Below are 26,415 nucleotides of genomic sequence, written 5' to 3'. Positions count from 1 at the left end.
GTGTGTGTGCACCCACCACAGGTCTTCAACTCAGGCCTCGTCCTGTCGTCAGCTTATTCTGTGGAAGTATGGCACTATACCGCGTAGTCACAAGTTTTCTTCTGGTTTTTCAATAGTTAATTTGAGATGCATATCTCATGGATTTTCCTGTCTGGACTTAATCTTCTGATCCCCAGCAATCCTTGGGTTAGTATTACTGTGGGTGCTACCACAAAGTGACAGTTCATTAAACTGGGATCAATATGGAAGTACTTGTGCAAGATACAAAGTAACCATTTCATTAATGTGGGATTAACAGTATCACGTTAGTTTGCCTTCAAAGACATTGTTTCTGATGAGTTTAACTGAAGCCCAAAGCATAATCCAAGCCTATTAGCCACACTGTATGAAGTAGCACATATTCATGATGTAGAATATGTACAATGAATTAAATCCTGAATCAAAAGACTTTGTTGGGTTTTTAGCAAAGAAATAGAGTGTCATTGAAATGAAGTCCAGACTGGAGGCCTGTAGCGAGCAGCAGAGCATTTGCTTAGTGCGTGTCCAACCCCCAGGACGATAAAGATGTAGAAGAAAGTGAAAGTGTAGGAGAAAGAGGAAAGGACAGGAGGAGGAAGGGGTAAGAGAGGAGAAAGGTCATAGCACGAGAGAGAAGAGGAGAGCACAGGGAGAAAGTAGAGGTAGGAGAGAAGGAAGAGGGAAACAGGACACTAATTCAGAAGTCCCCATGCAAAAATATAGGACAAGAGGAAAGCAAAACTGTTTTTAAAGTGTAATAGGTTATCATTGATGAATGGTTTTCCCGGACATTTTTCGTTTTTCTTTCTTTTTTCTTTTCTTTTCTTTTTTTTTTTTTTTGCCAATTGTTCATTGCTCCAAGGCTGTGCCCTGGAGCCCTTTCCAAGTCATTATGTGAAACTCCATTTCTGTAGTCCCTATGGGTGTGGATGCCTTCTTAGGTCACCCGTTGAGATGTGGGGCCAACTCCCTTATGGTGGATGTGCAGTGAATGGATGTGTGTGCATGCTCCCCAGAATTGCTAGATGAACCCCGCCCACGCATCCCACCTAACTTCCCAGTCTCAGTTGCTCCATTTCACCCAGGAGCTGGCAGCCATGGGGCTGGAGTTGAGGCAACTGCTGCCCTCTCCTCCTCCAGCTGTGCTGGTACTTGTCTTCTGTGCTCCTGAGTGTGTGGCCCATCCTAGAGAGACTCTGTTCTGGGGTCACTGCCTGTCCCCTGAGTGAGGGGTGGGGGACACCATGTTTGTACACTGCACAGTCCATGGGTAAAGGAAGGTTGAGAATGCAGTCTGCCTCCTTAGGGCTAGGTAGCCTAGCCTTGGTTCACATCATCAGGCTTTAAGGGGGGCGGGGGACTGGAGCCATGTGCTGGCCCCTCTGCCAGCTGGCTTGTGACAGTTGCAGCAGCTCAGCAACCTGGAGCCCCTTCAGCATCTCTGTGGACCTCCATTTTCTGGACCCTGTGGAGTCAGGTACAGGGCCAACCCTACATATGCCCAACCGTGCCAGAGGAGCCTGGACTTGCAGCACACCAGCTGCAGCACCGAGGGACTGAAGCCCCTTTTGCTTTGCTGTGTAGTCTCCTCCATCACCCTTCTGGCCCATATGGGCCCAGCTCTGGGTACCATTCCAGGGATACTCCATTTGGAGGCAAAGGGCTCACCCCCTACCATCGTTGTTCTCCAAAGCAGGGGAATGGGCCTAGTTTTCGCAGTGTAGGCTGCACTGATGGAAGGCAGGACTTGGCGTCTGCCCTGCCTTCCCCCTGGCTTTGACATCTGAATCTGGGTTGCTTGGTTTGGTCACTAATGGAGCCTTGTTGGCTACAGCCCACCGCAACAAGTGCTATACTTGCTGCAGCAGCAATGCAGTGTCCTGGGACCCCTTAGAGTCACCACATGGACCACTGATCGGTCTACATGGGCCCGGTGTGGGTTTCATCCCAGGACTCCCAAAAGGAAGTGCCACTCCCCTTCATGGTACTGGAAGCAAGATGTGCCACATATAATATCTACTTCTAACAGTTCCCTTCATTGAGATAAACAGAACTGAGAGATATAAATAAGTTTTATAAAAACAAAATATATAAACTATATCACTTCAACTTGTTAAACCATTGTAATATTTTTATCCAGTAGGAATTCTGTCTGTAATTACTTATTTTACACTTGAATACAACTAATGTAATATATTTTGTGTGTATTTTACTATTCTAGTATAACTTTATTTGTACTACTTCCATACAATTATTTTTCAAATTCTGATATTTAATCACGTGTTTACGGTTAAGAGATTTGTTGTACTTTTATTTCAGTTTTACATTACGGCTTTATGAATACAAACAATAAAATCCATTCTTGCTAGTATAAAGTTCAATGATTTTTGACTAGAGACTCAAGGATAGAGCATTACAAATCATACAGTAATGTGTATCACTTTGTTTAATACTGCTCTATAAAATAATTAGTAATTCAGGCGGCAGCCACTTCACCTGGCATGCTGATCTGTCTGGTGAAGTAGGATCCTAGTGGCAGCATGACCATATCGGACCCTTGTGGGCACCTCTCCTGGGACTGTGGGAGAAGATCAGGGTGCACCTGCTGTTGGGCTAGGGCAGCAACCCGGCAGCTGCTGCGTGAATGACACAATGTCACTGACTCACATCTAGCACATGCCTGCTCCGTGGGCCTGGGCCCTGAGGATCAGCCCCTGGGACCACACATACACTACAGGGCAGGGGCTGCCCACCTAGGAAAGAGTACAGATTAAACAGAAGCCAGTCTGTGGATCAGCTTGTACAATATTTATCCTTCATGGAGCACAGAACTATTCTGTTCTGCTGTGGGGAGAAGACAAGAAAGGCAGGCCCAGGAGGGGTGATGCCAACTTTTGTACTCAGGCTGGCAAGGAAACTTCTTCCATGCTCTCTCCAGTAGGCTCAGGAAGCCCTTCCATGCTCCTTGTCCATGGAGTAGCAACCAGGGACACTCACATCTTGTACTCCTGGCTGCTTTTTTGAGTTTGTTTGTTAATTTATTCAGAGAGCCCCTCCCTCAGTCAGCAGAGTTTTATTCTGGGTTTTGTAAAAACGTTCAGCATCTGAGCATTCCCAGGGTTTTTTTTATTGTTTCTTGTAAATACGTTGTGCAATTTGTGTTTTAGGTGTTGAGGTGCGGGAGGAGGAGCCAGATTATGAACATAGTTTCCTACAAGCCTTTCATCTAAAAATGAAAATAGATTCACTCTAAAAATGCCTTTCAGGAAATAAATTTGAGATGGAAAAAAGGTTGTTTTCGCATGAGATGAAACTATGCTATTTTTATATGCATGTTTTATGCGTTCAAATTACACTTAAGTAATTCACTATCTAGGAACAATCGTCCAGACCTAAGAATTAAGTGTTTTGTGAGCTACAGGCAGCGTTATCACAAAGACCTCTTTGCTATTCGGTGTCTTTTATTGTTCCATCTGACTTTTTGGATTGCTTCTTCTATTTCATTGAAGAGTGAGATTGGGATATTGATAAGTATCACATTGAATTTGGATATAGCCTTTGGCAGTATTGCCATTTTCATGATGTTAATCCTCCCAATCCATGAGCGTGGGAGGTTGCCCACTTCCTGAGTTATGCTTTCATTTCCTTTTTCAGGTTTTTAAATTTCCATCATAGAGGTCCTTCACCTCTTAAGTTAATTCCTAGGTATTTTATTTTTTGTGTGGATATTAAAACGGGGTTGCTTTCCCAATTTCAGCCACAGTCATATCGTTATTGGAATACAGGAAAGCCATTTATTTCTGAGGGTGAATTTTATACTCGGCTAGTTTGCCAAAGTTTCTGATCAGCTCAAGTAACTTGGGAGTGGAGTACATGGTGTTCTTTGAATACAAGACCAGCTCATCTGCAAAGATGGATAGTTTTACTTCATCTTTCTCTATTTGGATCCCATCTTGTCTTGTTGCCCCATCTAGCATTCTAATACTAAGTTGAAGAGTAGTGGAGAGAGCAGACATCCTTATCTCATTCCTGAATTTATAAGAAATGTCCTTAACTTTTCACCATTAAGTATAATGATGGCTTTAGGTTTGTCAGTCCTTAGCAGAAAGAACAGCACTGGAGCAATATCAGTTCCAAATTTCAAACTCTACGAAAAAGCCATAGTAATAAGAACACCTTGGTCTGGCACAAGAACAGACCTGAGGACCAATGGAATAGGACTGAAGAGTCAGAAATGAGTCCCCTGACCTATAGCCACCGAATGTTTGACAAGGGAGCAAAAAAATAGAATGGAAGAAAGACAGCATTTTGAGTAAATGATGTTGGCACAATTGGTTAAACACCTGTAGAAAACTAAAGCTAGATCCGTATATATCACCCTGCATGAGAATCAACTCCAAATGGATCAAAGACCTCAAAATAAAAGAAGACACCATGAAAACATTGCATGAAGGAATAGGATAAACTCGAGAGCTTTTTAGTACAGGCAGAAAATTTCTTTATCGAGAGCCAGAAACAAAGAGTAAAGAAAGATAAGTTAAGAAATTAATTTTTTAATTAATCTCTTTATGAAACTAGTAATTTGCTATTACAAGATGCGATGGAATTATAAATTCCAAGTGCTAATGGAGTCTGTATACAATAAACATATTATAATAGTCAAAAAACAGAAATCAAAGAAAATTTGGACAAATGGGATTACATGAAACATCAGAGCTTCTGCAAAGCAAAGGTCATAGTTAGCAAGATCAATAGAAAGCCCACATTCTGGTAGAAGATTTCATGAGACATAAAATGGACAAGGTCTCACATCTAAAATATACTTAGGACTCAAAAACTTAAATTCTCCAACAGCAAATCCTCAAAGAAACAACCGCTCGATAACTAAGTGGGCTAAAGACTTAGAGAATTCTCTGGAGAGGAAATAAAAATGACCATTAGGCACATGAAGAAATGCTCAACTATTCTAGCTACAAAAGAATGCAAATCAAGACAACATTGAGATTGCACCTTACTCTAGTTAGAATGGCTATAATCAAGAAATATAATAGCAACAGATGTTGGAGGGGATGTGTCTAAAAGACTCTTATTGCATTGTTGGTGGGAGTGTAAACTTGTTTAAACACTTTGTAAACCAGTATGGAAGTTCTTGAAAAGACTCCAGGTAAAGCTCCCCAATGACTCAGCAATCCCACTTTTGGGCATTTAGGCATTTACCCAAATGATCACAAACAAGATCATACCAAAGTTGCAAGCACCACCATGTTTATTGCAGCATTATTCACCAAAACTATGATATGGACCCAACCTTGATGCTCCTCAGTACATGAGTTGATCCAAAAAATGTGATACACACACACACACACACACACACACACACACACACACACACACACACACACACACACACACACACACACACACACACACACAATTGAATTCTATGCCTCCATTAGAAAGAATGAAATTGCCCCATTTTTTAGGAAATGGAAAGACTTGGTAAGTATTATATTAAGTGAAGTAAGGCTAGGCCCAAAAAACATAGGTCCCATGTTTTCCCTTGTTTGCAAGGACTAGTACATGTCTAGAACAAGCACAAAAGATCAGAGGCTATGTACATATGACCATATAAGATGATGTTAAGCGAAATATACCCCAAGTCAGAGACACAAGTGGTTTTATTTTTCTTGCCTTTTGTTTTTAATATACTTATAATGCACTATGGGATTCTTTTGTAGGTTCATACCCCCATGGTATAATTCCTGTTTTCACTGTATTTGATTTAGTGTTCTGCATCTTTTATATACATTTTTGTAATTTGGGGAGTGGAAAGGTTATAGCAGAATGCTGAAATGGGGATGCATTGTGACGATGAGTTATACAGGACACTGTGTCGAAAATAAATTTATAATGTCGGGCAGGAGTCAAGGAGGAAGGAGTTGGAGAGGTGGGGAGGGAAGTAGTAGGGGAAAAACAAAGGAGGAGGTAACAATGCTCAATAGGAAATGTAATCATTACCTTACTCATGTAACTGTAAACCCTCTGTATAGCATTTTTACAATAAAAAATATAAAAAAAACTTTCCCTGGTGTAGATTTCCAGTGCTGCCCTGGGCATTGCATTTTTTGCCTTTTCTGGCTGTGGTTAGGTCTACCTGTCCAGTGGATCAGTAGTCTTCACAGCTTCTTGGTCCTGAAGTGGTACTTGGATTATACAGTGGTGGTTGGAACCAGGCCAAGGACAGGATAAAAACACTTCCAGGGCATGGCTTCTTCATTCCCCATGCAACTAGGATTGCAAGCAGAATTTCTCTGAATTTATTCTAGAAAACAATCACTGCACCAATAGGCAAGGTCACCAAACACCTCCCCTCCTCCTCACATTCCCTCCTTTCTCCCTCCTTGGGAAAGTACAAAAGAATTTTGCAGGTTTTGGTAAACACACAATTGTCCACTACCTCCCCTGGTAAACTAGGCTTAAAGTCACTAAGTCATGTAAACGGATAATGCTGCCCTCATTATTCTGGATAACAACTTCAGGTTGTTTGATGCTTTAATTTGTAGTTGGTGGTGGTGGTGGTAGGAGGGCCTGAACTCTGGGTCTGGGCACTGTCCTTGATGAGCTTTTCATCTCAAGGCTAGTGCTCTACCGCTTGAGCCACAAAGCCATTTCCACTTTTTCTTCTTATGTGGTGCTGAGGAATTGAACCCAGGATTTCATGAATGCAAGACAAGCACTCTACCACTGAGTCTCCTACCCAGCCCTAATGCTTTAATTCTTCAAATTGTATTTTTGTCGGTCCTGGGGTTTAATTTCAGGACCTGGGTGTTAACATATCACTGAGTTCTTCAGTTCAAGGGGAGCCTTCTACCACTTGAACCACAGTGCCACTTCTTGTCCTCATAATGTTGAGGAGAATATTTGAAGGTGAATACGTGATTACAGAGGTGTGTGCTTTCTTGAGTTATATGTTCATAGCATAGTTTATATACTGTTGAAAATGAGACAGTTAAGATAGGGTTGTTGACATTCCTTGTATCCTTAACAGTATAATATTAAAACCAGTTTTATAATATAATATTTATAGTAATTATAGAATATCCCTAATTATGCATATATTATAAATATATCATTTATATTTTATGTAATATAGTAGTTTATGTATATTATGCATACATAATTTAATTTCTCTGCTCATCTGTCCAGGAATTAAATTAGAAATGTCTTTGAAAATTGATAGTAAAGTATGGTCCTTACAAGTTCGATTGCAACATAGCGTTTTACCCAATAAATAGTTATTTATTCAGAATTGGTTTAGAAATGGAATATCATAACATAATTGAACATTCAGAAATAATTATGTAGGAACATGCCAAGGATGGAATTCAAAAAATATAACATGAGGACCTGTTGCAACAATGAGAAGTACAAGTTGTCATGTCAAAAACGAACTTTACAACTTGGGGGGGGGAGGATTGGGTGTGGGGGGAGGGAGGATGGGAAGGGATGGGAAGGGTAAACAAAGGAGGAGGCTACAATGCTTGATAACAAATCTACTCACTATCTTGCCCATGCAATTGTAACCCCTCTGTACAGTATTTTAACAATAAAAAATATATATAACATGATTCATATCTGTAATCCCAGCTACTTAGGGGCTGAGATCTGAAGATAGCTATATGAAGCCAGTCTAAGTGAAATGGCTCAGGGACAAGACCCAGACCATAGTTCAAGTATCAGTACTGGCACAAAAATAAATTATGTGACTAAAACATACAAATATATTTAGTTAAATAAAGTTGTCATTCCTTGTATCCTTCACAGTATAATACTAAAACCAGTTTTATACATATATTATTTATAATGTTTATAGAATATTATTTATAGAATATCAATAATGATACATGTATTATAAATATATCATTTGTATGTTATGTAATAGAATACATTACATATATTATGCACACCTAATTTATACTGATAAAACTAATATCCATTAAATTGATATAAGTTTTAGAATAGGGAATAGATATTCTTTAGTACAACAAGAAAGTAACTAGTCAAAAATTATTTCTTTTGTATTATATATCCATAAAAACTATTCCCTGTGTATTCAAGGTACTTAATGATAAAAGCCTGTGTTCATCAGAAAAAGGGGATTTGTTCTCCTTAAGGAATTACTCCAGGAATAATAAACAGTGAACGGTGAGTGATGTTTATTCAGGTATTTTTGTAGAAATTAAACCGATCTTTATTTGGTATTAAGATCACTTACACTCTCATTATCCACACCCTTTTTATTTAAAAATGCTTATGTTCTGTAGCATTGTTATTGCCCTTATAACCATAATTAGGAAGATAATGTGAGTTCATCCACTCCATAACTCTTTAAAGGTAATGAATGTTACAGAAAATAGCCTCAGATATGCCTGGTGGAAACCTGGATTTGAATTATAGGTCGACAACTGATCAGTCTTAGGTACTTGGGAAATTTGTTTGGCCTTCTTGCCTACTTCTGTTTTTAATAAAATACTTAATTCATTTCCTAACTTGAACAACAGACATGAGCACTAAAATTACCCTAATGCAAGTGCAGTGCTTGGAATGGTGTCTGCACATTGTGAAGTAGGTCTCAAAGAAGTCAGTTTCCACCAACATGGTCACAGCATCCTTCCTGAAGGCCTTAAGAAATATATACCCAATTGATATTAATATCTGTGAAAATTTGTCTTTTCTACCAAAAAAGTTCTTTTCTTCATATGAACAATGAAAGTAATGTTGGGGCTGTCCTGTGGCTTTTACTCTGAAGGAATTTTGCCTAAATTTCATTCTTACTCTATTAGTGGTAGCAGTAGCATTCTTTAGTGCTACCCTTCATGTTTCTAGTTCTGTTTTCCATTTGGAATACTATTGTAACTTAGTTTATAAACTTTGTTATGAGAGTAAAAAATACAACTGCTGAAGTTTTCAACAATGACAATGCATTACATTTTATGTGCTTACTACTTTCCTAAAATTATTCTTTTTGGATTATATATCCCTAACAAACTATTTTTTATGATTTCTTATATGATTTATATACATTTTTATGTGTTTCTTATATGATTTTTAGAGATCCATAAATAAAAAAGCAAAGAACAGTAAAAGTGTAGGAAAGAAGTCATAAACAATACTATTATGGTGGTCTCAATGGGTAAGTGTAAAGAAAATGTAAGGAAACAGTTGGAAGATTCATTTTCTCTTTTCGCTGTTCTCTCCCTCTTCTTTGTAGAAAGGTTCTCACTATGAAGCGCCAAGTGGTCTGGACCTTTCAAGCCTTATCTCAGTGAGAGAAGTGATGGGATTAGGGACATGTGCTCCCATGGATGGCTTTTAGGAAGTTCACAATATAGCAATACGAATACACATAAAAAACTTGCGTGAGTCATGTATATTCCCCTCCTCAATTGCCAAAATTAAATTTATATGTCAAAACATCAAATTACTTACATTATAATATATGCAGTTCAACTGGCACCACTAGCACCTCCATAAATCAAATGCAAACTAAAAGCTCTATTTCAAACTCCAACATCTAAAGCAGTGTTGGAAATACAAGAAGATACACAATAAATCTAAAGGAGTGAGATCTTTAACACTGGCAATGAGCAGTGATAGCTGAATATTTAGCCACACATGAAAAGTCCAGGTGTTCACTAACTATGTGATTAGAGTTGCAGAGTTGACCTTGGTATCAATATTGGAGATAAAATTCAAAGGCAGCTAAGGTTGCTGCAGTATTGTAGCTCAGTACAGTGTGACCCTGCCTGATAATGGTAAAGCCCAGAATAGCTGCTAAGTCAGTAAAATGTACAGGAAGGATTCTCCACTGAGAATAATTGCAGAGGGTGATCATCACTCTTGCGTTGAAAATGTATAGCCCATCATCCTACTTTAAGCTTTAGCATATTTCTGATCTGAATACCATTTTAACACACCAATGTGCCATGAATGCTGATCAGTGTAGGCGTATATTACTCTAATATATGTAAAATCCTTACAGGTATGTAACTGCCTGACCCTGACACTTCATTTTGTGTTCTTGAGTTTCTTGGAGAAATGCTCATAATTAGGCAATTCACACTCATCTAATTCTGAATCAGGAAACTGAGATAAGATGTTAGGGTAATCACTCCAGTCACATGGTCTGTGATCTATGAAATGAATGACATTATTTCACAATGTATATGTGTTTCTGAAAATGTATGCAATACCAAATACCTAGGGACAATTATCTATCTCATATTATCAGAAGTAAAGATACTCCTGAATTGTACTTTCTTGCTAGAGGATCATAGGGTGACTGCTGATGTTTGGTATCTTTCCATGTGCTCCTATACATTTGTCAATGTTCTTTGAGAAAGTGTTTGTCATAGTTTGTTTTGAGGTGTTCAGAATATCAGTACTGTCACTAACTGCAACTATGGGACAACCAAGATGATGGGATACCTGAACAAAGAACTAAGAAATCACAGGAAGTGATAGGAAAGAAGACACTAGAGGACCCAAAGCGTCATTGCCAACTTCTGGATCCTTAAATCCTGCTTGACATACTTTATATTCATTCTACTACCGGGGGTGGTGGTCAGTGGCTGCAGGTATGTCCGCAAAGACATCAATATAGCTTGTGGTTACAACTATTAACATGAAGTATTGTTTGTAGACATAGTGACAATTGAATCCCTCATTGTTAGGGAGCAGAAGGGAACAATAGTCATTCTAACCATAACACAGACATCCATTGTGTCTCCGAAGTCTTAATCTTTTAGTGTCCAACAGCTCGAACTTAAATACTCTTGAGGTAATAAATCATACCCCTGTCTTCCCTTGACTGCTTGGCCTTTACAGAGCACAGCTCTCAGCCTTTCGATTGCTGTTTGAGATGGCTTCCCAATCTATCCTTTTCCAAGTCTAATAGCTTGACTTTAGAATCACTCACAAGGTCTGTGACAGATGTATTATTTTGAAAACGATATTTTGTCTAGGATAGGCTCAATATTAAAATTTTATTTTATTTCAAAAATACTATACAGGGTAGTTACAGTTACATGAGCAAGTTGCATTCCTTATTGAATATTGTTACCCACTCCATTGTTGTTCTCCTATCACTTCCCACCACCTATACCTCCCACCCACTCCAAAGTTGTAAAGTGCATTTCCATTATATAGTATCTTGTGAATATCATTGTTGTAATGAGTTACTCTTTTTACTTCTTTCATCATTATATTTTTTCCCTTCCCTTCTCCAAATCAGATAAATGTATATACAAGATGGAAGGAACCAGAATCAAGACAGAGATTGCCAGGGATAAACCAATGGTAAAAGACAAATGAAATAAAATAAGATCTAGATACTCTACCGACATCAAGGTTGACATCTGAAAAAAGACAGTTTTTACCATGTTTTGGAGTTCATTTTAATTAGCTTCATTTTGTAAGGTCAAATATACTTAGCTCTGGAGCCAGTAATCCAACTCCTGGGCATTTGTCGAAATGATCTCAAGCTAAAACCCATTAAATCTACAACCATGTTTTTGGGAGCATTATTGGAACCAATCAAGATGCCCCTCAAGAGATGAATGGATCAGGAAAATGTGGTATATAGAAACAATGTAATTTTATGCATCTATCAGAAATAATGACACAGACCCTTTCATAATAAAATGGAAAGACTTAGAAGCCAATCATATTATGTGAAGGAAGCCAGACTCAAAGAAACATAGGTTCCATGGTTTCCCTCATTTTTATTAATATATGGTTAGGATAGTCCTTAAACTCTTAATATTCCCTGTTTTCTCTCCCTCTTCCTCTCTCATTCCATTTGTGTGTGTGCACACACACACACACGCACACACATGTACACTAATGAAACTTGACTCAGAGCCTCAAACACTTGCTTGTTTTTTTTCACTCATGATTGACTGAGTCTGTAGTATTGAACCAAGGTTTAACTCTGTCGTTGATTGAATAATTGAACAGAAATGTCTCATGGATTGCTACCCCAGACATCTGTGAACCATGATATTCCAATCTCAGGCTCGTGACTATCTAGGAATAGGAAGGAAGCACTGGCATCCAGCTCTATTGCCAATTTTCTTTTCTTTGTTTTGCTTTTGTTTTTTGTTGGTTTTGTACATCCAAAATGTGTAAGGAAAATAAATCTTTTATAATAAGGACTACTCCCATAAAATGTGTGTGGTTTAACGGTTACCTTAATAATGTTATGCTTTTGCATCCACACTATATGATTTGATTTTTTGAACTCTATTTTTGTGAACAGTCAAGTTACTTATATACAATTTGAATCTTCTGGTCTTGGTTTTATAGTCTGTTAGGTGTTTCCAAACAGAATTTATCAAGGTTTAACTCTGTACTACTGAAGCAAGACTTTTATGATTATTCAATGTCTTGTAAATCGTAAGTTCTTCACTGCTTGTGGCACCATATGAGCACAGGTAGTTTCCTATAACACCTCCACATAGTTTAGACCTCAATGCCACGCACTCTTCTGCCAAATATGCAAGGGCATCCTTTGTAATTTTCCATTCCTTTTCACTGTTCTTCTCTCTACTCTCCAGTGTTAAATCCTGTGATGATCATGTTGATTTTCTCCCCTGTTATATTAATTATTTCATCTTGGGAACTACAGGTATGCACTAATGTACTTCTGTCCATTCCCCTTGTGCTTTGGCTTGTACCCCTCTCATCTTGAGAAGCCAGAAATTGGGGATATGTTCTTCACTCTTCATCTCAGACATTTATCTATACTTTCTAGCAATACATTCATCGAATTTTTTGTAAAGTATAAGGCCTTGAAAAGGATTATTGCGTTTTCATGGCTTTATTATTTGGCATTAGGGAAGAACATAGGTCAGTAATTGTAACTTAAATAAAAGAAGATTGCAATCATGCCTCAATAGGTATTGCTCATTGGATAATGTTTACTTCAAGGTCTGCCTGCCTGCTTCCTTTTCGTTGTTTTGTTTATTTTTCAATGCAGCCTTTTCTTCTGGAAATTATTTTTGGGCCTACAGAAAATCAATTCCTACTGTAATTAGTCATTAATTTTATTCCAACATCATTTCACAGATCCTTCTGAGTCTCTTCAGGGTCTCTATAGAAGTGTTTTCCTTCTTAGATATGTTTTAATAGCGATGCATCCAAAGATAAATACACATCGTTTAAGTCACCATTTTGATGACTGGAAAAAAAACCATGCTACAATCTCACTATATGGCAATTTTATTGTTTCAAATTCTTTTAGATTAAAGTTGATGCTGCAGAATGAACAATCTGTGTACAGTTTATATTTTCCTAATTAATTTTTGTATACCTTCCAATATTATAAAAAGTTAAAACATTATTACTACTTACATAGTTTTAGTATTTCTAAAATGGTCAGAGTAAAAGTTTCATTCATTCACAATTTTAAGACAATAGAGTGTCCATTATTACTGTGAGACATTTAAAAAAATTTTTTTTTACTTCAACAACTTTTTTTTTGTTATTTTATTTTATTTTATTTGAGAACATACTGTACAGAGGGGTTACAATTACATGGGCAGGATAATGCATACATTTCTTACCAAGCATTGCAGCCTCCTCCTTTGTTTGCCCTTCACCTCCCTTCCCAGCCTCCTCCCTCCCCCCCAACCAATCATACCCCCCTCCCCCCACACAACGACATTGTAAAGCTGGTTTTGACATGACATTTTGTACTTCTCAATGTTGCAACAGGTCCACCTGAATCCTTAAACGACTTGTTTGTCCCCATCTCCTCCACATGTTATACTGACATCAAATATAGTGAAAGCGGGGGTTACACTGTGGGGGAGGGACATACAAAGCAGCAAAGAAATAATCTTATAAATGCGTTAGAAACACATGCATGAAAGAAACAAAAACATTAAAATACATATTTAAGGGTTTGTTTTCCTAACATCACATTATCTGACCTTTTCGGCTTGACTGACACCTATACTAGATATTGCAAATAAGGGAAACCATGGGAGCTATGTTTCTTTGGGCCTGGCTTACTTCACTTAATATAAATTTTTCCAAGCCTTTCCATTTCCTAACAAATGGGGAATCTCTCCTTGCTCCAACAAGAACCCAGCCTACATCGGGCTTCTCCCTTGAATCCTCACTTCATCCTCCAGATTCCCAGCCCCTAACTACACTATTTCCTCATCAACCCATTGATCCCATATCATAGTACCTCCAAGCTCCTCCCTTCACTTTCATATCCCACCCCACAACCAGACTTCTCCCTCCAGTCCCTTCTGGTTTCATCAGAAACTCTGCCCCTCTCTGTCTGCTTCTAAGTGGCCTAACTTGTCAAACACAGCCCCAACCCTACCTCTTTCCACAATGCCAATCATGCTACACAAAAACCCTCCACCTCCGTATAACTGCCCTTGAAGCCCAGCCTTGGTTGGCCAGAAGCTTCTCACATAGCCCATCTCCTGCTTGGAAAGCCAGCTCTGCTTCACAACAAGTCTCTCCACCTCCCATTCCTACTCTCTCAATGCCTTGGATTGCTCCCCAGATAAATCCAACCCTATTGGATGCTCCCTCAGATCCACACCCTACTCCAACAGATACCCTGCCCATAATTATCCTACACCTTTGTAGACTTTCCACTCCTTCTCAAAGCCCCTCCTCCAATTAGCCCCATGGCTGTAAGCCCTGACCTGCTCTACAAAACCCCCATTAAATATCTCCCACCACACTATCCCATCTCTCGACACCCACATTGCTTAACTGGAAACCACTGCACCAGTTGGCCCCCTTCTGGAAGCCTCACCATGCTCAACTGTAAATCCCTGTCCCTCCGTAGTCTCTTTTTGAAAGTTGCCTTGCACTACTGGAAACCCTGTCCAAAGTCCTTGTCCTGCCTTGTAACACTGAAATCCCCACCCAACCTTACTCCTCTTTTCGAAGTGGTGTCTGGCTACACCAGAAAACCGTCTTAACTAATCTAGTCCATTGGATCCTATCCCTGCTTTAACAAAGCCCTGGTCCTGAAAAGCTTCTCTATACATTGTGAATACATTCTGCTCCGCCAGAAACCCCACCTCCTCCCTAACACACTTCCCAAAGACCTGCCATTCTCCACCAGAAACCATGCCTCTTACTAGCCCACTTCTTCCTAGCACTGCCCTGTCCTCTTAAAGCCAGACACTGAAAAGCCTCTCCCTCATAGATCCATATTCCTGCACCAGAAACCCCACCTTCTGTCAGCCTCTTGCCTCCATTCCATTCCTTGCCTTATGGGAAACCCCACCCTACATATCCTACTAGAGCTCACAGTGCTCCACCAGAACCCCTCCTCTAAGTAACCTCCCCCTTTGTAGCCTTGTTCTTCCTTCTCAAAGCTCTTCCCCAAACAGCCTCTTCCCCAGTGACCCAGTCTTCTTACACTGAAAACCCATCTACCTGCCAGCCTCCATCCTAAAGTCCCACCTATTCCACAAGTCTAGTCCTTCCTGTCCCTCCCTACTCTCTCAAAGTCCTACACAGACTGGCCTTCATCCTCAAAACCCCGTCCTGCTCCACCGCAGGGACTGTACCAATACCAACTCTTCCTTTGAACCAGACAGAAACCACACACCACCTCATAAATTTTATTAGATGCCTTAGACTAGTTGTAGGTTCTGTTACCAAGCAGATACACATTGTGTGAAAATGTATCAAGATGATTCCTCTAATTGGAAAACATCCGTTGAAGTATTAGTAAGGTTTCATGAGTGATCATTTTATTTCTGGAAAAATCATGCACATTTGTGCCCATTAACTTAAAAAATATTAGTTATTTTAAATCCTCTGGCTTTGTTGAGGAAACAGTTAGTGTGTATAAAGATGACTTTCAACTCATCTCTCTAATGAATAATTTTGAAGTTGCTTCCCTTACTATATACTGGAGTTTTTAGTAACAGAAATTGTCTACCAGAATCAATGATTTTCCTCCTTCCACTAAAGTGCCCTTTGGAAAAGACTTAAGTGAGATTACTCAGGTAAAATGCCAGAAATAAAGACGCATTTTGAGATCATAACACATTTATTATGAAGAACCCACCCACTAGACTTACATTCCTATTGGTCCAACAGTGTAAGCCAGACCAGTATTTTACCAAAGCTTTGTATGGGGCATGCTATGGCTTATTCAGGCTTGATTCAAAATGTCTCTGTCCAGGATTAAATGATGACATTTATAGCTAAAATTACTTAAAGTCATTATTAACATCTAACGCATGTTGAGGTTTTTGTTTATACTTCTTTTTCCCTTTCTTTCTTCCTCCTTCTTTCTTTTATTTATTCCTTTCTTTCTTTCTTCATTTTTCTTTCCTCTTTTAGGAAATGAGTATGAATTTTGATATTTTGTTTGCTGAACAAGTATTCTACCATTAGAACATTCTTTTTTGATTTAGTTACTTTGCTCATAGGTTATCAATTTTGCTAGGGCCAAACAGAGGCTAAGTTCCTCATTTCTGTCTGTCAAGTAGCTGGGATTACAAATCCATTCCAACATGCCAGGATTTGGGATGATATGTGACTCTTATTACTTTCCTTGCACACTGGTTCTGAACTGTGATGCTCTCAAGTTATAGCTCTTCAATTAGTGATGTGAGTTCCAGTAGCCTGCCCTCAGTATAGATTGTCTAAATGAATGATTAAAGGCAATTTCACTTTAATCTCTTTTTCTTTGCCAGTCCAGAGACTGTTATAGTTTTATTTCTAGAAAATTTTTGTGTATATGTTATATGTGCACATTAATTGTAAAAATGTTACTTTTTCCTTCTTTTTTCCTTTTTTTTATTTTTCTTGGTCATAGGGCTTGAAGTCTGGGTCTGGGCATTGTCCCTGGGCTCAGTGCCACTTCCAGTTTTCTGGTGGTTAATTGGAAGTAAGAGTGTCACAGATTTCCTGCCAGGGATAGCTTTGAACTACCATCCTCAAACCGCAGCTCCTGAGTAGCTAGGATTACAAGAATGAGCCAATGGCACACAGCTAAAATGGTACTTATTTTAAGTTCTATGATATAGTTGAGGGAGTAGCATGAGTGTGTAGAAAGATAACTTTCAAGTCATCTCTTTTAATAATTTTTTCATTTTCATAATATTTATTTCAGTGATTAATAACCAAAGCTCCCAAAGTAACAGTATGATCCTTCATTTTCTCCTTCCCATAGATACTATTGGAAGAGAATGAATGAGATTTAAGTCTAAGACAATATGTACTTGAAATTATAAAAAATATATTTTGATGATTCATATAGAGCCACATAACACAACGTGCTTTTCATTTTCTAAAGAACGGAATGTCATACAAGTATATTTATTGGCAGGCTTTTTTCATCTGAAAAACAAAGAAAAAACAATATCCTAAAAAAGCTGAAAGCGATCAGCAACTATGTAAATGTGATATAGCATTAGAGACTTGAAGACATGAATTGGTTCAGATAAAATAATTCTTTAAGAAAGGTATCTGTTCAATTAATTTATTCATTACAAATTTTTTATTTTTATTTACATGTTAATATATAAATACATACAAGTGTGTGTGTGTGTGTGTGTGTGTGTGTGTGTGTGTGTGTGTGTGTGTGTGTGTGTGTGTGTGTGTGTGTGTATCAGCAGTATCTGTCCAGTAAACTGTCTGGTTATGTATGGTTAGGTAATTTCATCATGTCAAGTTCATCAAAAGGATGGACTTCCATAAACCTTAACAACCCTGCAACACCACTGGACATGCAAACTTAAGTGTTCATCATTGTAAGCTAGACCTGTGTTTTACCAAAGATTTATATATAGTGTGCTATTTTTTCATTTAGGCTTAACAGAAAATATGTTTAGCCCTAGAAATAAATGATGGCATTTATTACTATGATAATTTAGTGTAAATCTTTACATTGAACACATGGTCAGTATTGTTGTTTTTTCTTTCCTTTTCTTATTTTATCTTTAGGAAGTTGATTTGAGTTTTGATGTTCTGTTAGCCAGACAGGTACTCCACCACTGGAGCCACTCCATCAATCCTTTCTCATTTAAGTTACTTTACTCCTATAGTAGCAATTTTTGCACCCATCCCAGAAAGCAGGGATTATGATTGCATTCCAATATCCCTACCTAGTATGTTGATATGAGTGTTTCTTTTCCTTCCTTGACTGATTCAGAACTGTGATCCTCTCAAATTCTACCACTTTATTTTATGGTGTGAGTTCTGCCTACTTCTAAAAGATATGACAGAAATAAATGATTACAGGTAATTTGAGTTAATCATTGATTAATATAGGTGATTTGATATAAAAATGTAGGGTGAGTTTGCAAGTATAATCACAGTAGTCAGATATTTTGCTAAGTAATTTTGTTTCACATTAAAAACACATCTCGACCAAAATTAAGGACTTACTTTTGCTGTCTGTCAACTTGTATGTCATTTGGGAAAATCAACTTCATGTCTTCCATGTGTGATAAAGACTTTGAGTGGTCTGATCGTGGTTAGAAATAAGAAATAAATAGATCACCATTTGATCATAGGCTAACCAAAAAATTAGGAAGTCCCAATCTCAACAAATTAGTGGATCATTTTGAAGCATGCCATTAATTTCAGCACAACCAGAGACTAAGTCTCTGTCAAGTACCTGTGCCACTTAGGTAACTGGCTCACATGGAGCCAGTCAACTCTCCTGATGCAGAAACTGGGCTGAGATTGCTCAAGAGGAGGGAGGAGTCTGCCACACTTTCCTAGGTTGGACTTCACAGAATGCAGTAAGCTTGATTGCTTTACTTACTCCCCTAAATGCCTTAATATTCCATGCTGCTGAGTGTTCATGATTTGATTCCAGTGATCTGTGGTAGAGGTATAAAGGAACATTAAATTAAAGTTCACATTCACTAATTGAGCTGCTCTTCTCAGCCTGTGAGTTCAACTCAGCAAGTGTTCAATATTTGAGAGTTGAGAATACTGAAGTAGGAGAGAGAGAGAGGGTGAGTGAAAGAAAGGAGAGAGAGAGAGAGAGAGAGAGAGAGAGAGAGAGAGAGAGAGAGAGAGAGAGAGAGAGAGAGAGAGAGAAGGAAGGAGGGAAGGAAGGAAGGAAGGAAGAAAAAAGAAAAAAGAAAGAAAAAGAAAGAGAGAAAGAAAATGTTTGAGAATGAATTTTTTAGAGTCTGGAGTCACATGGCAGTACTACGTGTATTTAATATTAGGTCTGCCCCAGGCCATGCAGACCCTACGCAGATGCCTTTTCACTTCTTCGCTAAGTTTCCACCCTTTATGTGTTATCTAGGTATCTGGCACACCTGGAGGCAGCCACCTCCTCCTCCCACTAAGTCACGACCTGGTCAGCCTCTGATCACACTTTCCATCTGACTGGAGGTGAATCCCAGGCCCTGAAGTCACATCCAGATGCAGTATTGCTAGTCTTTCCCCCTACCTTGCCACACCTCATCCGATCCTTTGCCTAGATACATCCAGGCCCGAGGTTGGGTCGCCCTATTTTTTGTACATCCCTTTCCACCATGTATGGCATGGGCAGCAGTTCAGTAAATAAACAACTTTACCTGGCTTAATACCATGTTGTGTTCTCGGCATTGGTTACCTAATGAAATTCAACTAATTAGTATGCTTTACACTTCAGAATTTCTAGTTATGAATCCATGGATATTTTAGTGACACATGTGAGTTCAGTATCTAGAAAACACATGCATTAACTCATCATTTAAGATTATAATTCTGCCAGGAATCCTTAATAACAGCTTAATTCACCATAACATCTATTTTGTTTACTTTCCTCTGTTTTTTTTTTTTTTGCTTAAAATAATAAGAGTTGTCGTGACAATATGAAAGGATCTCTGGTTTCATATTTTCTAATCACCCCGGGCTACAACCTGTGTGTTGCCAGCTCAGATGATGGTACTTTGAAATCCTAGAAAGTAGATGCACATCATAAGGGCTAATGGCTACAGGATTTCTCAGATTTTTTAAAAATGTAATTGTTACTAATTGTACAGTGAGGTTACGATTTCACAATTCATGTAATGTGTACATTTGTCTTGTAGACAAGGCCATCCTTTCCTGAGCTTTCTCCAGTTTCTGTTTTTTTGTGTGTGTTGAATGTTTTTGTTTTTGTGCCTGACCTTCTGCTTGAACTCAAGATTGGGTGCTGCCTCTGATTTTTTTTGGGGGGGGTCCGTTAATGGGGCCTGAACTCTGGGCCTGGGCACTGTCCCTCTCTCTTCAGCTCAAAGCTAGTGCTCTAACACTTGAGCCACAGCACCACTTATGTTTTTTTTTTCTTTTTGCTTATGACATGCTGAGGACTCGAACCCAGGGCATCATGCATGCATGGCAAGCACTCTACCACTGAGCCATCTTCCCAGCCCTCGCCTCTGACTTTTTGTAAGCAAGGCTACTCTGCCTCTGGAGCCCCAGCTCCATTTATGGTTGTTGGTTGTTAATTGGAGAGAAGAGTCTCACAGATTTTCTCACTCCAGTTGGATTTGAACAGTGATCATCAGCCTCCTGAGTAGCTAGGATTAGGCCTGAGTCCCCAGTGTCCAGCTAATATAGAGTTGGTTTCATGCTTTCCTGGTTGTGTTACAATTTTCCTCACCTCTTGGCACTAATACTACATATTGCCTGGCTCAAATCTGAATTGGTGGAAAATGCTTGTATTTGAGGAAGGCACGAATAGGAAACTATAGGCCATAGGGAAATATAAGCTAAACAAATCATTCGGAATATCACATAAAGACAAATAAGTTTACTGCAAGTTTACTGTGTCCTGTCTTTACTATTAATTCTGCATGGCCTGTGAATGATGTCATACATATCCAAATAGCCATTGGTAGAAATAAGATTTCTCATCCTGTCCTAAAAACAAAACAAAAACCAACCAAAAGTATTATGTATGAGCCCAGCAATTTCCTCTAATTAGAGACCAATCTTCCCTAGTTTATGAAAAAGTGTCCTTTATTCAAGTGTTGCTAATTTTTCTAAACGTAAATATAATGAAATCTGTAGTAGACTGTAGAATTGTATACCAGAGCTGTCATTTTAATTCACAAGAAATTCAGACATTTATATGTTTATTTTTTTGTCAGTTGTGGCGCTTGAATTCCGAGCCTGGGCACTGACTCTGAGACTCTGTGCCAAAGTTAGTTAACACTGGGTCAATTGAGCCATGGAGCCACTTCAAGCTTTTGAGTTGTTAATTGTAGATAAGTGTGTTATGGGAACTTTTCTTCCTGGGCTGGCTTTGAACGCTATCCTCAGGTCTCAGCCTCATGAGTAGCCGGGATTACATGCATGAGCCACTGGCACCTGGCTTCACATAGACTTTTTTTTTATTGTGAAAATAACATACAGAGAAGATACAATTAAATGGACAAGTTATTGAATAAATTTCTTATCAAGCATTGTTGCCCTGTCCTTTGTTTCTCCATCCCATATCTTTTTATCTCCACCACACACCTCCCCACCCCACCCCCACTTCTCACCCCTCTTGGCCAAAGTTGTAAAGTTCGATTTTCAAAATATTGGCTTGTATATTTCATTGCTGCAATGGGTCCACCTGTATCCTTTTTTAAAAATGTGTTTTTTCCTTCCCCTCCACAAATTATACCAACATCAAATACAGTGAAAGCAGTGGATATACTGTGGGGAAAGGACATACAAAACAACAAAGAAATCATCTTATGAGTATCTTTGAAATAATCGCAAGAAAGAAAAAAAGTATTTGAATCTTTCTCTAGGGGTATATCTCATCCAACATCAACTTATCTGACCTTTTCTGCATGTCTCAAAAATATACTAGTTATTGCAAATAAGGGAAAACAAGGGACTTATGTTTCTTTCACTTATGTTTTTTGGGCCTGGATTACTTCACTTAATATAATTTTTTCCAAGTCTTTCCATTTCCTAACAAATGGTGCAATGTCATTCTTTATGATAGAGGCATAGAATTCCATTGTGTATATAGACCACATTTTCTTGATTCATTCATCTACTAAGGGGCATCTGGGTTGGTTCCACATCTTAGCTATGGTAAATAATGTTGTAATAAACATAGTTGTTCTGGTAGCTTTGGTATGGTCTTGTGATCATTTGGGTAAATTCCCAAAACTGGGATTGCTGGGTCATAGGGGAGCTCTATGTGGTGTCTTTTGATGAACCTCCATAATATTTTCCAAAGTGGTTGAACAAGTTTACAGACCCACCAACAATTCAGTAGGATTCCCTTCTGTCCATATCCCCTGTTGTTATCTGTTGTTATTAGAGTTCTTGATTATAGCCATTCTATCTGGGGTGAGGTGGTACCTCAATGTTGTTTTGATTTGCATTTCTTTCATGGCCAGGGAGGTTGAGCATTTCTTCATGTGTTTATTGGCCATCCTCCTTTCCTCTTCAGAGAAGTATGTCTTTAAGTCTTTAGCCCACTTATTTATTGGGCAGTTGTTTCCTTGAGGGTTTGTTGTTGGGGGATTTAATTTTTTGAGTTCCAGGCATATTTTAGATATGAGGCCCTTGTCCGTTGTGTGGTTAGTGAAGATCTTCTCCTAATATGTGGTTGATCTATTGATCTTGCTAGCTATGTCCTTTGCCATGCAGAAGCTCTGCAATTTCATGCAGTCCTATTTGTCTAACCTTTCTTTGATTCGTTGTGTTTCTGGGTGTCTTAAGAAAGTTTCGGCGTGTGCCAAGGAGACCTAGGTAGTCTCTTATTCACGGACTCCACTCCTAAACTACTCACGGTGATTCAAACCTTTGGCAAAGCAGCAAGGTATAAAATTAACCCTCAAAAGTCAATGGCTTTTCTGTATTCCAACAATGAGAAAAGCGTGGCTGAAATTAGGATAGCAACTCCGTTCGTCATCGCACCACAAAAAATACCTGGGAACTAACTTAACCAAAGAAGTAAAGGACCTCTATGGTGAAAACTTTAAAAACCTGTTAATGGAAATCAAAACAATGTAAAAATGGAAAACCTCCCATTCTCCTGAATTGGAAGGATCAACATCATGAAAATGGCAATACTTCCCAACACTATAACTTCAATGTGGTACCAATCAATATTCCAACGTCATTCTTCAAGGAAATAGATGAAGTAATCCAAAAATTCATATGGATCATAAAAGACCTCAAATAGCAAAAATTACCCTTAACAGAAAGAACAGTGCTGGAGGAATATCAATACCAAATTTCAAACTCTACTACAAAGCCACAGTAATCCAAACAGCTTGGTAGTGGCAAAAGAACAGACCTCAGGACCAATGGAATAGAACTGAAATCCCCGAAATGAACCTACAGACATATAGCCATTTAAACTTCGATAAGGTAGCTTTAAAAAGAATGGAAGAAAGACAGCCTCATCAGTAAATGGTGCTGGCAAAATTGGGTTACTACTTGTAGAAAAATAAAGCTAGATCCTTATATATTACCCTGCACCACAATCAACTCCAAATGGATCAAAGACCTTGGAGTCAAAGCAGACACTCAAATAGTCATTTTATAATGATGAACTGCTTAGTGTCTCTGGCTCACATATATAATCCAAGCTATAGTTAAGAATAAAGGTATGAGAAACAAACACCTAGTGTGCGTTGTTCATGATGCTTTGCATTGGCATTATTTAATATCGTTTGTTTCTTATACTACAATGCTCTTATTTTTATTTTTACCTAGGTGGGGGATATAGGTTCTAGCCAGTGTTTAGCCTTCTTTGGTTGAGAGGGAGCCATGTGGTAGTTCTTGCCTTGTATGGCATGTAATTGAAATCCTCCTGCTTTCACCTCCCCATGGACCAGGGTGATAGAAGTATTCCATCATGCACAGCCAGGGGTGGGGATCATTGCAGGTAAAATTTCACTGGTCTTGAAATGATGTCCCAAAAGGCTAGCTTTACAGGCATATGCCTTCAAAACCTTGTTGTATTCCGTTTCACTTTGAAGTAGTGTTTGTACATACTTAGAGATAAAATGGTAACACATTACATGTTTAATATATAGAATAGTCAATATAATTAGCAAGTTGATCTCCTAAAACATTGCAGCTAATATATTTTGGTAACATCCTCACTCTGCTAGTCACTTTTTCAAATATACCATAAACATGAATACATTAATAATGTGCACTAGAAGATTAAATGTTGATAGATATAGACAAGTTAGACTATGTGTAGTAAATATATATTTATCTATTGCTGCTTTGAAGAACATTATCATATATTCACCATAAAAATACCACCATATATTCACCATGACAATAATTTTCCTGCAGTGTAGAATTTTCCATTTCATTATCTGCCATCTTTTAATCTTTTTACATTCTCATAAGTATGAATTTTTTCTTGTCTCTTATGTTTTGAAATTATTAAGATGGAATTTAAAAAATCGTAGAGTCTCCTAAAATTAGCACATTTTGTTTGGTTTTGTGTTGCTAAATCATTAAAACCAAGGTTTCCTGAAAGGTATGCTAGCAGACTATATCACTATATTATATTGTAATTACATCTTATTATTGTATTTTGATATAGGATTTTGCTGTTGCTGTTTTATGATATAGTGTCTTGAAGCCGGACTGAAACTTGCAACTCCACTGCCTCCATTAACAATGCTTTATCACCAGGTACTGGAGGCTGATAATTATAACTCTAGCTAATCAGGAGGTTGATAACTGATATTTAGTTCAGACAGCCTGAGCAGGAAATATTATGAGTCTCTCCTCTCTAGTTCACTAAAAAAAAGCTTGCAGCTGAACTGTAGTATAATTGGTAGAGCAATAAGGTCAAGGGAAAGAAGCGTGGGATTGTCATATAGCCCCCGAGTTCAAGCCCTAAGACACAAATATGCACAGACACACATTCATACACACATACTCCCACACACTTGTACAACCACAAATTACCAGGCAAAGTTGTACCTTAAATACTTATCCAGAGATCAGACAACTGTCTACTTACTTGTGAAGGATTTTCCTTGATTATTTTGATGGAGGAGGATAGTTCATGGGACACAGACGACAAGACTTTAGTGAGGAATACTTTATAAACGACTAGCTTATAAAAAGAACAGGAGCAGGGTTTTTATCTTTAAATCTTACATTCCTTCAACTATACTATTTAAAAAAAATCATTGAATTATGAGAAAACAATGCACCTCTTCCCTTCTCCCCTTCCCCTCTGTCATAAAATATGACAAAAGATTCAAAAATACTCTTTTATCTTACAAGAATGTACACCTGTAAAAATGTCTGTCTATATGTGTAACAATACATGTGTTTTCCAATACTTGTTTGATTTTCCCACCGCTAAGAACTTGCCTTTTTTCCAGATGAAAGCACACTGGGGTTTCAAAGGCAAGTAAGATTAGGAAACAAAAACCTAATAATGTCTTAGGAAGTAGATGTCAAAAATTGATGCAAGAAGCACATGGCAGGCCGAGGGGGCCCTGAGAGGCAAAATGATTTGTGCAGGATGAGAGGAATAGTGACAAATAAGGCCTGGATCTGACCTAGGAAGGGCTATTTGAGGTTGAGACATGCCTGTATCTAGGCCTAGCTGAGGCTATTGGGATTTGACAATGTCCACATGTGTATAAATTGATGTGGGAGGGGAGATTTCAGCCTCCAGTTTGTCTTGGGGATGGTCTTATGTGAGCAAGCAGCTTAGATCATTGGGCTCTGAGAGATGACACTACCTCACTCACAATGGAATAGAATATAGATCTCTGAGAGCCACGCAACTGTAACCTACAGTTAGCTCAAGCCAGCTCACTTGGCCTGTGGCTCAGGAACAAGAAAGATGTTCCTGTACTGTTTTCAAAGTCAAGAGACTCAGGTCTCAAGCATGAGAGGTGTGAGTGCCTCACTCGATGCTGCAGACATTCGATCAGTGCCCAACCACGAATCCAATGTCTCAGGACTTTTTATAAGAAGAAACCAAGGAAATCACAAGGAAATTCAGGCCAGGTATAACTATGACAGTAAACCTATTTAATCTCATCCTAGCCCACACTAGAAACTTCTTCTTATGTGCTTTTATATGTGTAGACAGAAAATATTTGCTGTGCACTTTTCAATCCACTCTACTACAATTACTCAGTTTCAAGTGTACTCTCATTTCCATGTTTCATAGATCCATTCTTTTTTACCACCTCAGTGTGACAATGAGTCCATCCAAACCCTGAATGTGCCTTATTATGTATGGAGCCTGGACTCAGGCTTTCTGGAAATTCTGGTAATGGACCTTGTCCCTGCCTACCAGAAAGCTGATCCCTTCTATGTGGGAAACTTCCTCCACCACTTCACAGAGTGTAGGACAATGGAGCAGTTGCTGGATATTCTGAAAGTGAGTGTTCCTGG

General features: G+C 38.5%; 1 long non-coding RNA gene across 1 annotated transcript in view; it reads left to right on the top strand.

Annotated features, from left to right (window-relative positions):
• LOC138820152 (uncharacterized) overlaps nucleotides 1-26,415 on the top strand; it is an 82,892-nt gene that overhangs the window by 54,287 nt on the left and 2,190 nt on the right. The window lies entirely within an intron of this gene.

The sequence above is a fragment of the Dipodomys merriami genome, unplaced genomic scaffold (assembly GCF_024711535.1).
Source record: "Dipodomys merriami isolate MVZ:Mamm:240054 unplaced genomic scaffold, mDipMer1.0.p SCAF_840, whole genome shotgun sequence".
NCBI lineage: Eukaryota > Metazoa > Chordata > Mammalia > Rodentia > Heteromyidae > Dipodomys > Dipodomys merriami.
This window is presented reverse-complemented; position numbering and strand designations above follow the sequence as displayed.